Source organism: Bombina bombina, chromosome 4 (genome assembly GCF_027579735.1).
Source record: "Bombina bombina isolate aBomBom1 chromosome 4, aBomBom1.pri, whole genome shotgun sequence".
NCBI lineage: Eukaryota > Metazoa > Chordata > Amphibia > Anura > Bombinatoridae > Bombina > Bombina bombina.
In genome coordinates, this window is record NC_069502.1 from 1,211,251,384 (window position 1) to 1,211,266,509 (window position 15,126).

General features: G+C 44.1%; 1 protein-coding gene across 2 annotated transcripts in view; it reads left to right on the plus strand.

Moving 5' to 3' along the window:
• Nucleotides 1-5,904: 5,904 nt before the first annotated feature.
• Nucleotides 5,905-15,126, plus strand: part of LOC128658192 (epoxide hydrolase 1) — a 75,481-nt gene continuing 66,259 nt past the window's right edge. The window contains exon 1 of one of the 2 annotated variants that reach the window (XM_053712712.1): nucleotides 5,905-5,962. The gene's annotated coding sequence lies outside the window, so the exon portion shown is untranslated. The remainder of the gene's footprint in view (nucleotides 5,963-15,126) is intronic. The other variant, XM_053712713.1, reaches the window with a different exon arrangement.

A 15,126-nucleotide genomic window follows, 5' to 3' on the forward strand; every position in this document is an offset into this window, starting at 1 on the left:
GCACACCCGACCATGCTGCCTGCTGAGTTATGCACACCTGACCCTGCTGTCTGCTGAGTTATGCTCACCTGACACTGCTGTTTGCTGAGCTATGCACACCTGACTCTGCTGTCTGCTGAGTTATGCACACCTGACTCTGCTGTCTGCTGAGTTATGCACACCTGACTCTGCTGTCTGCTGAGTTATGCACACCTGACACTGCTGTCTGCTGAGTTATGCACACCTGACACTGCTGTTTGCAGAGTTATGCACACCTGACCCTGCTGCGGGCTGAATTATGCACACCTGACCCTGCTGTCTTCTGAGTTATGCACTCCTGACCCTGCTGTCTGCTGAGTTATGCACATATGACCCTGCTGTTTGCTAAGTTATGCACACCTGAGCCTGCTGTGTGCTAAGTTATGCACACCTGAGCCTGCTGTGTGCTAAGTTATGCACACCTGAGCCTGCTGTGTGCTAAGTTATGCACACATGATCCTGCTGTCTTCTGAGTGATGCACACATGACTCTGCTGTCTGCTGAGTTATGCACACCTGACACTGCTGTCTGCTGAGTTATGCACACCTGACACTGCTGTTTGCAGAGTTATGCACACCTGACTCTGCTGTCTGCTAAATTATGCACACCTGACCCTGCTGCGGGCTGAATTATGCACACCTGACCCTGCTGTCTGCTGAGTTATGCACACCTGAGCCTGCGTGTGCTAAGTTATGCACACCTGAGCCTGCGTGTGCTAAGTTATGCACACCTGAGCCTGCTGTGTGCTAAGTTATGCACACCTGAGCCTGCTGTGTGCTAAGTTATGCACACATGATCCTGCTGTCTTCTGAGTTATGCACACCTGACCCTGCTGTGTGTTAAGTTATGCACACCTGAGCCTGCTGTTTGCTAAGTTATGCACACATGACCCTGCTGTCTTCTGAGTTATGCACACATGATCCTGCTGTCTTCTGAATTATGCACACCTCACCTTGCTGTGTGCTGAGTTATGCACACCTGACCCTGCTGTCTGCTGAGTTATGCACACCTGACCCTGCTGTCTGCTGAGTTATGCACACCTGACCCTGCTGTGTGCTGAGTTATGAGCACCTGACCCTGTTGTCTGCTGAGTTATGCATTTCTGACCCTGCTGTGTGCTGAGTTATGCACATCTGAGCCTGCTGTTTGCTAAGTTATGCACACCTGAGCCTGCTGTGTGCTATGTTATGCACACCTGAGGCTGCTGTGTGCTAAGTTATGCACACATGATCCTGCTGTCTTCTGAGTTATGCACACATGACTCTGCTGTCTGCTGAGTTATGCACACCTGACACTGCTGTCTGCTGAGTTATGCACACCTGACACTGCTGTTTGCAGAGTTATGCACACCTGACTCTGCTGTTTGCTGAGCTATGCACACCTGACTCTGCTGTCTGCTGAGTTATGCACACCTGACACTGCTGTCTGCTGAGTTATGCACACCTGACACTGCTGTTTGCAGAGTTATGCACACCTGACTCTGCTGTCTGCTGAGTTATGCACACCTGACCCTGCTGCAGGCTGAATTATGCACACCTGACCCTGCTGTCTGCTGAGTTATGCACACCTGACACTGCTGTTTGCAGAGTTATGCACACCTGACACTGCTGTCTGCTGAGTTATGCACTCCTGACCCTGCTGTCTGCTGAGTTATGCATTTCTGACCCTGCTGTGTGCTGAGTTATGCACACCTGAGCCTGCTGTGTGCTAAGTTATGCACACATGATCCTGCTGTCTTCTGAGTTATGCACACCTGACCCTGCTGTCTGCTGAGTTATGCACACCCCACCTTGCTGTGTGCTGAGTTATGCACACCTGACCCTGCTGTCTGCTGAGTTATGCACACCTGACCCTGCTGTCTGCTGAGTTATGCACACCTGACCCTGCTGTGTGCTGAGTTATGCACACCTGACCCTGCTGTGTGCTGAGTTATGAGCACCTGACCCTGCTGTCTGCTGAGTTATGTGCACCTGAGCCTGTGACCCTGCTGTGTGCTGTGCTATGCACACCTGACTCTGCTGTCTGCTGAGTTATGCACTCCTGACCCTGCTGTCTGCTGAGTTTTGCACACCTGACCCTGCTGTGGGCTGAATTATGCATACCTGACCCTGCTGCCTGCTGAGTTATGCACTCCTAACCTTGCTGTCTGCTGAGTTATGCACTCCTGACCCTGCTGTCTGCTGAGTTATGCACTCCTGACCCTGCTGTCTTCTGAGTTATGCACACATGATCCTGCTGTCTTCTGAGTTATGCACACCTCACCTTGCTGTGCACACCTGACCCTGCTGTCTGCTGAGTTATGCACACCTGACCCTGCTGTCTGCTGAGTTATGCACACCTGACCCTGCTGTGTGCTGAGTTATGAGCACCTGACCCTGCTGTCTGCTGAGTTATGCACATGAGCCTGTGACCATGCTGTGTGCTGTGCTATGCACACCTGACATTGCTGTCTGCTGAATTATGCACTCCTGACCCTGCTGTCTGCTGAGTTTTGCACACCTGACCCTGCTGTGGGCTGAATTATGCATACCTGACCCTGCTGCCTGCTGAGTTATGCACTCCTAACCCTGCTGTCTGCTGAGTTATGCACTCCTGACCCTGCTGTCTGCTGAGTTATGCACACCTGACCCTGCTGTTTAATGAGTTATGCACTCCTGACCCTGCTGTCTGCTGAGTTATCCACTCCTGACCCTGCTGTTTGCTGAGTTATGCACACCTGACAATGCTGTGTGCTAAGTTATGCACACCTGAGCCTGCTGTGTGTTGAGTTATACACACCTGACCCTGCTGTGTGCTGAGTTATGCCCACCTAACCCTGCTGGGTACTGAGTTATGCACACTTGATCCTGCTGTCTGCTAAGGTATGTACACCAGACCCTGCTGTCTGCTGAGTTATGCACAACTGACCCTGTTGTCTGCTAAGGTATGCCCACCTGACCCTGCCTTCTGCTGAGTTACGCTCAACTGACCCTGCTGTTTGCTGAGGTATGCCCACCTGACCTTGCTGTCTACAGAGGTATGCACACGTGACCCTGCTGTGTGCTGAGTTATGCACCCCTGACCCTGATGTCTGCTGAGTTTTGCACACCTGACCCTGCTGTCTGCAGAGGTATGCACACTGTACCCTGCTGATTGCTGAGTTATGCACACCTGACCCTGATGTATGCTGAGTTATGCACACCGGAGCCTGCTGTGTGCTAAGTTATGCACACCTGACCCTGCTGTGTGCTGTATTATGCACACCTGACTCTGCTGTCTGGTGAGTTATGCACACCTGACCCTGCTGTGTGCTTAATTATGCACACCTTGCCCTACTGATTGCTGAGTTATGCACACTTGATCCTGCTGTCTGCTGAGTTATGCACAACTGACCCTGCTGTCTGCTAAGGTATGCCCACCTGACCCTGCCTTCTGCTGAGTTACGCTCAACTGACCCTGCTGTCTGCTGAGGTATGCCCACCTGACCTTGCTGTCTGCAGAGGTATGCACACGTGACCCTGCTGTGTGTTGAGTTATGCACCCCTGACCCTGATGTATGCTGAGTTAAGCACACCTGAGCCTGCTGTGTGCTAAGTTATGCACACCTGACCCTGCTGTTTGCTGTTATGCACACCTGACCCTGCTGTTTGCTGAGTTATGCACTCCCGAGCCTGCTGTGTGCTGTTATGCACACCTGAGCCTGCTGTGTGCTGAGTTATTCACACCTGACCCTGCTGTTTGCTGAGTTATGCACTCCTGACTTTGCTGTGTGCTGAGTTATTCACACCTGACCCTGCTGTGTGCTGAGTTATGCACTCCTGACCCTGCTGTGTGCTGAGTTATGCCCACCTGACCCTGCTGTGTGCTGAGTTATTCACACCTGACCCTGCTGTCTGCTGAGTTATGTACTCCTGACCCTACTGTGTGCTGAGTTATGCCCACCTGACCCTGCTGTCTGCTGAGTTATGCACACGTGACCCTGTTGTCTGCTGAGTGATGCACACCTGACCCTGCTGTGTGCTGAGTTATGCACACCTGACCGTGCTGTGTGCTGAGTTATTCACACCTGACCCTGCTGTCTGCTGAGTTATGCACACCTGACCCTGCTGTGTGCTGAGTTATGCACACCTGACCCTGCTGTCTTCTGAGTTATGCACACCTGACCCTGCTGTCTTCTGAGTTATGCACACCTGACCCTGCTGTCTGCTGAGTTATGCACACCTGACTGTGCTGTCTGCTGAGTTATGCACACCTGACTGTGCTGTCTGCTGAGTTATGCACACCTGACTGTGCTGTCTGCTGAGTTATGCACACCTGACTGTGCTGTCTGCTGAGTTATGCACACCTGACTGTGCTGTCTGCTGAGTTATGCACACCTGACCTTGCTGTGTGCTGAGTTATGTACACCTGACCGTGCTGTGTGCTGAGTTATGCACACCTGACCTTGCTGTGTACTGAGTTATGTACACCTGACCCTGCTGTCTGCTGAGTTATGCACACGTGACCCTGTTGTCTGCTGAGTGATGCACACCTGACCCTGCTGTGTGCTGAGTTATGCACACCTGACCGTGCTGTGTGCTGAGTTATTCACACCTGACCCTGCTGTCTGCTGAGTTATGCACACCTGACCCTGCTGTGTGCTGAGTTATGCACACCTGACCCTGCTGTCTTCTGAGTTATGCACACCTGACCCTGCTGTCTGCTGAGTTATGCACACCTGACCCTGCTGTCTGCTGAGTTATGTACACCTGACCGTGCTGTGTGCTGAGTTATTCACACCTGACCCTGCTGTGTGCTGAGTTATGTACACCTGACCCTGCTGTGTGCTGAGTTATGTACACCTGACCGTGCTGTGTGCTGAGTTATTCACACCTGACCCTGTTGTCTGCTGAGTGATGCACACCTGACCCTGCTGTGTGCTGAGTTATGCACACCTGACTGTGCTGTCTGCTGAGTTATGCACACCTGACCTTGCTGTGTGCTGAGTTATGTACACCTGACCTTGCTGTGTGCTGAGTTATGTACACCTGACTGTGCTGTGTGCTGAGTTATGTACACCTGACCTTGCTGTGTACTGAGTTATGTACACCTGACCCTGCTGTGTGCTGAGTTATGTACACCTGACCTTGCTGTGTACTGAGTTATGTATGGATAATTTGTGTACACTTTTATTTTGTTATATTTTGATCACATTAATATCCATCTGGAGAAAGACTGAAGCCCTTGAACCTCTTTGTGAAATTAATTGTGGAGGTAAATCTCTCGGTGAGATTATTTATGTGTTATTTATTTGCCAAGTCATTACCCTCATTTGTGCAGCTCAACTAATCATAGTGCTAATAACTACAGTGATCTTTTTATTTTACAGAGTGCTGCAATGGGCTTCTCCGTTGCAGGTCAGAGGGAATTTTGAAATATGATTTATTTATACTAAATACTTATTGACATTTCCAGATACCTCAGGAGCCCTGATTTGTTTTTTGTACTATAAATTGTTTACAATGAGGGAATTTGTACACTTATTATAGAATGGGTGAATTAAGTTGTATTATTTTTTATAGTGATCTCACCTATATGTACAATTTGTATTGCTACTTAGCATTAATAAGTGTGAGCCAAAGGTGTTTCCTTGGTATTGATAACTTTTTATAATGAGACACATTAGGCTTGAATAGACACAGATATAGGATTACTTGTGTGCACGTAGGACCCCTTTATCTTTGTTAAAACATGTCAGGTTTACCCTCACTATAAGATAAGCAGGATTCAGTTTCCTGAATGTAACCAGATTCTAAACCAGACTTTTACAAATGGATTTTCCTGCCTCAAACCCAGAGCCCAGGTGCATGCTAGGAAAGATGATGAAATAAGATGTAAACGCCCATGGGAGGCCCATATTGTTTTATACTAAACTTAGAAGAGACTTGTTCACTCCCACTCTCCCAGTAGCTTAACTCAAGTTCAGGTCAGTGCTGTTTTATCTTTGTGTTTAGTTAACTACTTATTGCTTTATTACACACAGGCTACAGATATGTAACAGAACCACACAGGGCAGCTGTAGGAATGTGTAACAGAACCACACAGGGCTGCTGTAGGAGTATGTGTAACAGAACCACACAGCATACAGCTGTAGGAGTATGTGTAACAGAACCACACAGGGCAGCTGTAGGAGTATGTGTAACAGAACCACACAGCATACAGCTGTAGGAGTATGTGTAACAGAACCACACAGGGCAGCTGTAGGAATATGTGTAACAGAACCACACAGGGCTGCTGTAGGAGTATGTGTAACAGAACCACACAGGGCTGCTGTAGGAATATGTGTAACAGAACCACACAGAGCAGCTGTAGGAATATGTGTAACAGAACCACACAGGGCTGCTGTAGGAGTATGTGTAACAGAACCACACAGCATACAGCTGTAGGAATATGTGTAACAGAACCACACAGGGCAGCTGTAGGAGTATGTGTAACAGAACCACACAGCATACAGCTGTAGGAGTATGTGTAACAGAACCACACAGGGCAGCTGTAGGAATATGTGTAACAGAACCACACAGGGCAGCTGTAGGAATATGTGTAACAGAACCACACAGGGCAGCTGTAGGAATATGTGTAACAGAACCACACAGCATACAGCTGTAGGAGTATGTGTAACAGAACCACACAGCATACAGCTGTAGGAGTATGTGTAACAGAACCACACAGGGCAGCTGTAGGAATATGTGTAACAGAACCACACAGGGCAGCTGTAGGAATATGTGTAACAGAACCACACAGGGCTGCTGTAGGAATATGTGTAACAGAACCACACAGGGCAGCTATAGGAATATGTGTAACAGAACCACACAGGGCTGCTGTAGGAATATGTGTAACAGAACCACACAGGGCTGCTGTAGGAGTATGTGTAACAGAACCACACAGCATACAGCTGTAGGAGTATGTGTAACAGAACCACACAGGGCAGCTGTAGGAATATGTGTAACAGAACCACACAGGGCTGCTGTAGGAGTATGTGTAACAGAACCACACAGCATACAGCTGTAGGAGTATGTGTAACAGAACCACACAGGGCAGCTGTAGGAATATGTGTAACAGAACCACACAGGGCTGCTGTAGGAGTATGTGTAACAGAACCACACAGCATACAGCTGTAGGAATATGTGTAACAGAACCACACAGGGCAGCTGTAGGAGTATGTGTAACAGAACCACACAGGGCAGCTGTAGGAATATGTGTAACAGAACCACACAGGGCAGCTATAGGAATATGTGTAACAGAACCACACAGGGCAGCTGTAGGAATATGTGTAACAGAACCACACAGGGCAGCTGTAGGAATATGTGTAACAGAACCACACAGGGCAGCTGTAGGAATATGTGTAACAGAACCACACAGGCTACAGCTGTAGGAATATGTGTAACAGAACCACACAGGCTACAGCTGTAGGAATATGTGTAACAGAACCACACAGAGCAGCTGTAGGAATATGTGTAACAGAACCACACAGGCTACAGCTGTAGGAATATGTGTAACAGAACCACACAGGCTACAGCTGTAGGAATATGTGTAACAGAACCACACAGGGCAGCTGTAGGAATATGTGTAACAGAACAACACAGGGCAGCTGTAGGAATATGTGTAACAGAACCACACAGAGCAGCTGTAGGAATATGTGTAACAGAACCACACAGAGCAGCTGTAGGAATATGTGTAACAGAACCACACAGAGCAGCTGTAGGAATATGTGTAACAGAACCACACAGGCTACAGCTGTAGGAATATGTGTAACAGAACCACACAGGGCAGCTATAGGAATATGTGTAACAGAACCACACAGGGCAGCTGTAGAAGTATGTGTAACAGAACCACACAGGGCAGCTATAGGAATATGTGTAACAGAACCACACAGGGCAGCTATAGGAATATGTGTAACAGAACCACACAGGGCAGCTATAGGAATATGTGTAACAGAACCACACAGGGCAGCTATAGGAATATGTGTAACAGAACCACACAGGCTACAGCTGTAGGAATATGTGTAACAGAACCACACAGGGCAGCTGTAGGAATATGTGTAACAGAACCACACAGGGCAGCTGTAGGAATATGTGTAACAGAACCACACAGGGCAGCTGTAGGAATATGTGTAACAGAACCACACAGGCTACAGCTGTAGGAATATGTGTAACAGAACCACACAGGCTACAGCTGTAGGAATATGTGTAACAGAACCACACAGGCTACAGCTGTAGGAATATGTGTAACAGAACCACACAGGGCTGCTGTAGGAATATGTGTAACAGAACCACACAGGGCAGCTGTAGGAATATGTGTAACAGAACCACACAGGGCAGCTGTAGGAATATGTGTAACAGAACCACACAGGGCAGCTGTAGGAATATGTGTAACAGAACCACACAGGGCAGCTGTAGGAATATGTGTAACAGAACCACACAGGCTACAGCTGTAGGAATATGTGTAACAGAACAACACAGGGCAGCTGTAGGAATATGTGTAACAGAACCACACAGGGCAGCTGTAGGAATATGTGTAACAGAACCACACAGGGCAGCTGTAGGAATATGTGTAACAGAACCACACAGCATACAGCTGTAGGAGTATGTGTAACAGAACCACACAGGGCAGCTGTAGGAATATGTGTAACAGAACCACACAGCATACAGCTGTAGGAGTATGTGTAACAGAACCACACAGGGCAGCTATAGGAATATGTGTAACAGAACCATACAGGGCAGCTGTAGGAATATGTGTAACAGAACCACACAGGGCAGCTGTAGGAATATGTGTAACGTGTAACAGAACCACACAGGGCAGCTGTAGGAATATGTGTAACAGTTGTGTCAGTACCTCTGTATTACATTGTCACTACTTATCCCTGTATTGTGTCAGTACCTCTGTATTACATTGTCAGTACTTATCCCTGTATTGTGTCAGTACCTCTGTATTACATTGTCACTACTTATCCCTGTATTGTGTCAGTACCTCTGTATTACATTGTCACTACTTATCCCTGTATTGTGTCAGTACCTCTGTATTACATTGTCACTACTTATCCCTGTATTGTGTCAGTACCTCTGTATTACATTGTCAGTACTTATCCCTGTATTGTGTCAGTACCTCTGTATTACATTGTCACTACTTATCCCTGTATTGTGTCAGTACCTCTGTATTACATTGTCACTACTTATCCCTGTATTGTGTCAGTACCTCAGTGTTACATTGTCACTACTTATCCCTGTATTGTGTCAGTACCTCTGTATTACATTGTCAGTACTTATCCCTGTATTGTGTCAGTACCTCTGTATTACATTGTCAGTACTTATCCCTCTATTGTGTCAGTACCTCAGTATTACATTGTCACTACTTATCCCTGTATTGTGTTAGTACCTCTGTATTACATTGTCTCTACTTATCCCTGTATTGTGTCAGTACCTCTGTATTACATTGTCAGTACTTATCCCCCTGTATTGTGTCAGTGCCTCTGTATTACATTGTCAGTACGGATCCCTGTATTGTGTCAGTACCTCTGTATTACATTGTCAGTACTTATCCCTGTATTGTGTCAGTACCTCTGTATTACATTGTCACTAATTATCCCTGTATTGTGTCAGTACCTCTGTATTACATTGTCAGTACTTATCCCTGTATTGTGTCAGTACCTCTGTATTACATTGTCAGTACTTATCCCTGTATTGTGTCAGTACCTCTGTATTACATTGTCACTAATTATCCCTGTATTGTGTCAGTACCTCTGTATTACATTGTCACTAATTATCCCTGTATTGTGTCAGTACCTCAGTATTACATTGTCAGTACTTATCCCTGTATTGTGTCAGTACCTCTGTATTACATTGTCAGTACTTATCCCTGTATTGTGTCAGTACCTCTGTATTACATTGTCACTACTTATCCCTGTATTGTGTCAGTGCCTCTGTATTACATTGTCACTACTTATCCCCTGTATTGTGTCAGTACCTCTGTATTACATTGTCACTACTTATCCCTGCATTGTGTCAGTACCTCTGTATTACATTGTCAGTACTTATCCCTGTATTGTGTCAGTACCTCTGTATTACATTGTCAGTACTTATCCCTGTATTGTGTCAGTACCTCTGTATTACATTGTCAGTACTTATCCCTGTATTGTGTCAGTACCTCTGTATTACATTGTCACTACTTATCCCCTGTATTGTGTCAGTACCTCAGTATTACATTGTCACTACTTATCCCCTGTATTGTGTCAGTACCTCTGTATTACATTGTCAGTACTTATCCCTGTATTGTGTCAGTACCTCAGTATTACATTGTCAGTACTTATCCCTGTATTGTGTCAGTACCTCTGTGTTACATTGTCACTACTTATCCATGTATTGTGTCAGTACCTCTGTATTACATTGTCACTACTTATCCCTGTATTGTGTCAGTACCTCTGTATTACATTGTCAGTACTTATCCCTGTATTGTGTCAGTACCTCTGTATTACATTGTCAGTACTTATCCATGTATTGTGTCAGTACCTCTGTATTACATTGTCAGCTCTTATCCCTGTATTGTGTCAGTACCTCAGTATTACATTGTCAGTACTTATCCCTGTATTGTGTCAGTACCTCTGTATTACATTGTCAGTACTTATCCCTGTATTGTGTCAGTACCTCTGTATTACATTGTCACTACTTATCCCTGTATTGTGTCAGTACCTCTGTATTACATTGTCAGTACTTATCCCTGTATTGTGTCAGTACCTCTGTATTACATTGTCACTACTTATCCCTGTATTGTGTCAGTACCTCTGTATTACATTGTCACTACTTATCCCTGTATTGTGTCAGTACCTCTGTATTACATTGTCACTACTTATCCCTGTATTGTGTCAGTGCCTCAGTATTACATTGTTACTACTTATCCCTGTATTGTGTCAGTGCCTCTGTATTACATTGTTACTACTTATCCCTGTATTGTGTCAGTACCTCTGTATTACATTGTCAGTACTTATCCCTGTATTGTGTCAGTACCTCTGTATTACATTGTCACTACTTATCCCTGTATTGTGTCAGTACCTCTGTATTACATTGTCACTACTTATCCCTGTATTGTGTCAGTACCTCTGTATTACATTGTCACTACTTATCCCTGTATTGTGTCAGTACCTCTGTATTACATTGTCACTACTTATCCCTGTATTGTGTCAGTGCCTCTGTGTTACATTGTCACTACTTATCCCTGTATTGTGTCAGTACCTCTGTATTACATTGTCACTACTTATCCCTGTATTGTGTCAGTACCTCTGTATTACATTGTCAGTACTTATCCCTGTATTGTGTCAGTACCTCTGTATTACATTGTCACTACTTATCCCTGTATTGTGTCAGTACCTCTGTATTACATTGTCACTACTTATCCCTGTATTGTGTCAGTACCTCTGTATTACATTGTCACTACTTATCCCTGTATTGTGTCAGTGCCTCTGTATTACATTGTCACTACTTATCCCTGTATTGTGTCAGTACCTCTGTATTACATTGTCACTACTTATCCCTGTATTGTGTCAGTACCTCTGTATTACATTGTCACTACTTATCCCTGTATTGTGTCAGTACCTCTGTATTACATTGTCACTACTTATCCCTGTATTGTGTCAGTACCTCTGTATTACATTGTCACTACTTATCCCTGTATTGTGTCAGTACCTCTGTATTACATTGTCACTACTTATCCCTGTATTGTGTCAGTACCTCTGTATTACATTGTCAGTACTTATCTCTGTATTGTGTCAGTACCTCTGTATTACATTGTCACTACTTATCCCTGTATTGTGTCAGTACCTCTGTATTAAATTGTCAGTACATATCCCTGTATTGTGTCAGTACCTCTGTATTACATTGTTACTACTTATCCCTGTATTGTGTCAGTACCTCAGTATTACATTGTCACTAATTATCCCTGTATTGTGTCAGTGCCTCTGTATTACATTGTCAGTACTTATCCCTGTATTGTGTCAGTACCTCTGTATTACATTGTCAGCTCTTATCCATGTATTGTGTCAGTACCTCTGTATTACATTGTCAGTACTTATCCCTGTATTGTGTCAGTACCTCTGTATTACATTGTCACTACTTATCCCTGTATTGTGTCAGTGCCTCTGTATTACATTGTCACTACTTATCCCTGTATTGTGTCAGTACCTCTGTATTACATTGTCACTACTTATCCCTGTATTGTGTCAGTACCTCAGTATTACATTGTCACTACTTATCCCTGTATTGTGTCAGTACCTCTGTATTACATTGTCACTACTTATCCCTGTATTGTGTCAGTGCCTCTGTATTACATTGTCACTACTTATCCCTGTATTGTGTCAGTACCTCTGTATTACATTGTTACTACTTATCCCTGTATTGTGTCAGTACCTCAGTATTACATTGTCACTACTTATCCCTGTATTGTGTCAGTACCTCTGTATTACATTGTCAGTACTTATCCCTGTATTGTGTCAGTACCTCTGTATTACATTGTCACTACTTATCCCCTGTATTGTGTCAGTACCTCTGTATTACATTGTCAGTACTTATCCCTGTATTGTGTCAGTACCTCAGTATTACATTGTCACTACTTATCCCTGTATTGTGTCAGTGCCTCTGTATTACATTGTCAGTACTTATCCCTGTATTGTGTCAGTACCTCTGTGTTACATTGTCAGTACTTATCCCTGTATTGTGTCAGTACCTCTGTATTACATTGTCAGTACTTATCCCTGTATTGTGTCAGTACCTCTGTATTACATTGTCAGTACTTATCCCTGTATTGTGTCAGTACCTCTGTATTACATTGTCAGTACTTATCCCTGTATTGTGTCAGTACCTCTGTATTACATTGTCACTACTTATCCCTGTATTGTGTCAGTACCTCTGTATTACATTGTCAGTACTTATCCCTCCATTGTGTCAGTACCTCTGTATTACATTGTCACTACTTATCCCTGTATTGTGTCAGTACCTCTGTATTACATTGTCACTACTTATCCCTGTATTGTGTCAGTACCTCTGTATTACATTGTCACTAATTATCCCTGTATTGTGTCAGTGCCTCTGTATTACATTGTCACTACTTATCCCTTTATTGTGTCAGTACCTCTGTATTACATTGTCAGTACTTATCCCTGTATTGTGTCAGTACCTCAGTATTACATTGTCAGTACTTATCCCTGTATTGTGTCAGTACCTCTGTATTACATTGTCACTACTTATCCCTGTATTGTGTCAGTACCTCTGTATTACATTGTCACTACTTATCCCTGTATTGTGTCAGTACCTCTGTATTACATTGTCACTACTTATCCCTGTATTGTGTCAGTACCTCTGTATTACATTGTCACTACTTATCCCTGTATTGTGTCAGTACCTCTGTATTACATTGTCACTACTTATCCCTGTATTGTGTCAGTACCTCTGTATTACATTGTCACTACTTATCCCTGTATTGTGTCAGTACCTCAGTATTACATTGTCACTACTTATCCCTGTATTGTGTCAGTACCTCAGTATTACATTGTCAGTACTTATCCCCCTGTATTGTGTCAGTACCTCTGTATTACATTGTCAGTACTTATCCCTGTATTGTGTCAGTACCTCTGTATTACATTGTCACTACTTATCCCTGTATTGTGTCAGTACCTCTGTATTACATTGTCAGTACTTATCCCTGTATTGTGTCAGTACCTCTGTGTTACATTGTCACTACTTATCTCCTGTATTGTGTCAGTACCTCTGTATTACATTGTCACTACTTATCCCTGTATTGTGTCAGTACCTCTGTATTACATTGTCAGTACTTATCCCCCTGTATTGTGTCAGTACCTCTGTATTACATTGTCAGTACTTATCCCTGTATTGTGTCAGTACCTCTGTATTACATTGTCAGTACTTATCCCTGTATTGTGTCAGTACCTCTGTATTACATTGTCAGTACTTATCCCTGTATTGTGTCAGTACCTCTGTATTACATTGTCAGTACTTATCCCTGTATTGTGTCAGTACCTCTGTATTACATTGTCAGTACTTATCCCTGTATTGTGTCAGTACCTCTGTATTACATTGTCAGTACTTATCCCTGTATTGTGTCAGTACCTCTGTATTACATTGTCAGTACTTATCCCTGTATTGTGTCAGTACCTCAGTATTACATTGTCAGTACTTATCCCTGTATTGTGTCAGTACCTCAGTATTACATTGTCAGTACTTATCCCTGTATTGTGTCAGTACCTCTGTATTACATTGTCAGTACTTATCCCTGTATTGTGTCAGTACCTCTGTATTACATTGTCAGTACTTATCCCTGTATTGTGTCAGTACCTCAGTATTACATTGTCACTACTTATCCCTGTATTGTGTCAGTACCTCAGTATTACATTGTCAGTACTTATCCCTGTATTGTGTCAGTACCTCTGTATTACATTGTCAGTACTTATCCCTGTATTGTGTCAGTACCTCTGTATTACATTGTCAGTACTTATCCCTGTATTGTGTCAGTACCTCTGTATTACATTGTCAGTACTTATCCCTGTATTGTGTCAGTACCTCAGTATTACATTGTCAGTACTTATCCCTGTATTGTGTCAGTACCTCTGTATTACATTGTCAGTACTTATCCCTGTATTGTGTCAGTACCTCAGTATTACATTGTCACTACTTATCCCTGTATTGTGTCAGTGCCTCTGTATTACATTGTCACTACTTATCCCTGTATTGTGTCAGTACCTCTGTATTACATTGTCACTACTTATCCCTGTATTGTGTCAGTACCTCTGTATTACTTTGTCAGTACTTATCCCTGTATTGTGTCAGTACCTCTGTATTACATTGTCACTACTTATCCCTGTATTGTGTCAGTACCTCTGTATTACATTGTCACTACTTATCCCTGTATTGTGTCAGTACCTCTGTATTACATTGTCACTACTTATCCCTGTATTGTGTCAGTACCTCTGTATTACATTGTCACTACTTATCCCTGTATTGTGTCAGTACCTCTGTATTACATTGTCACTACTTATCCCTGTATTGTGTCAGTGCCTCTGTATTACATTGTCACTACTTATCTCTGTATTGT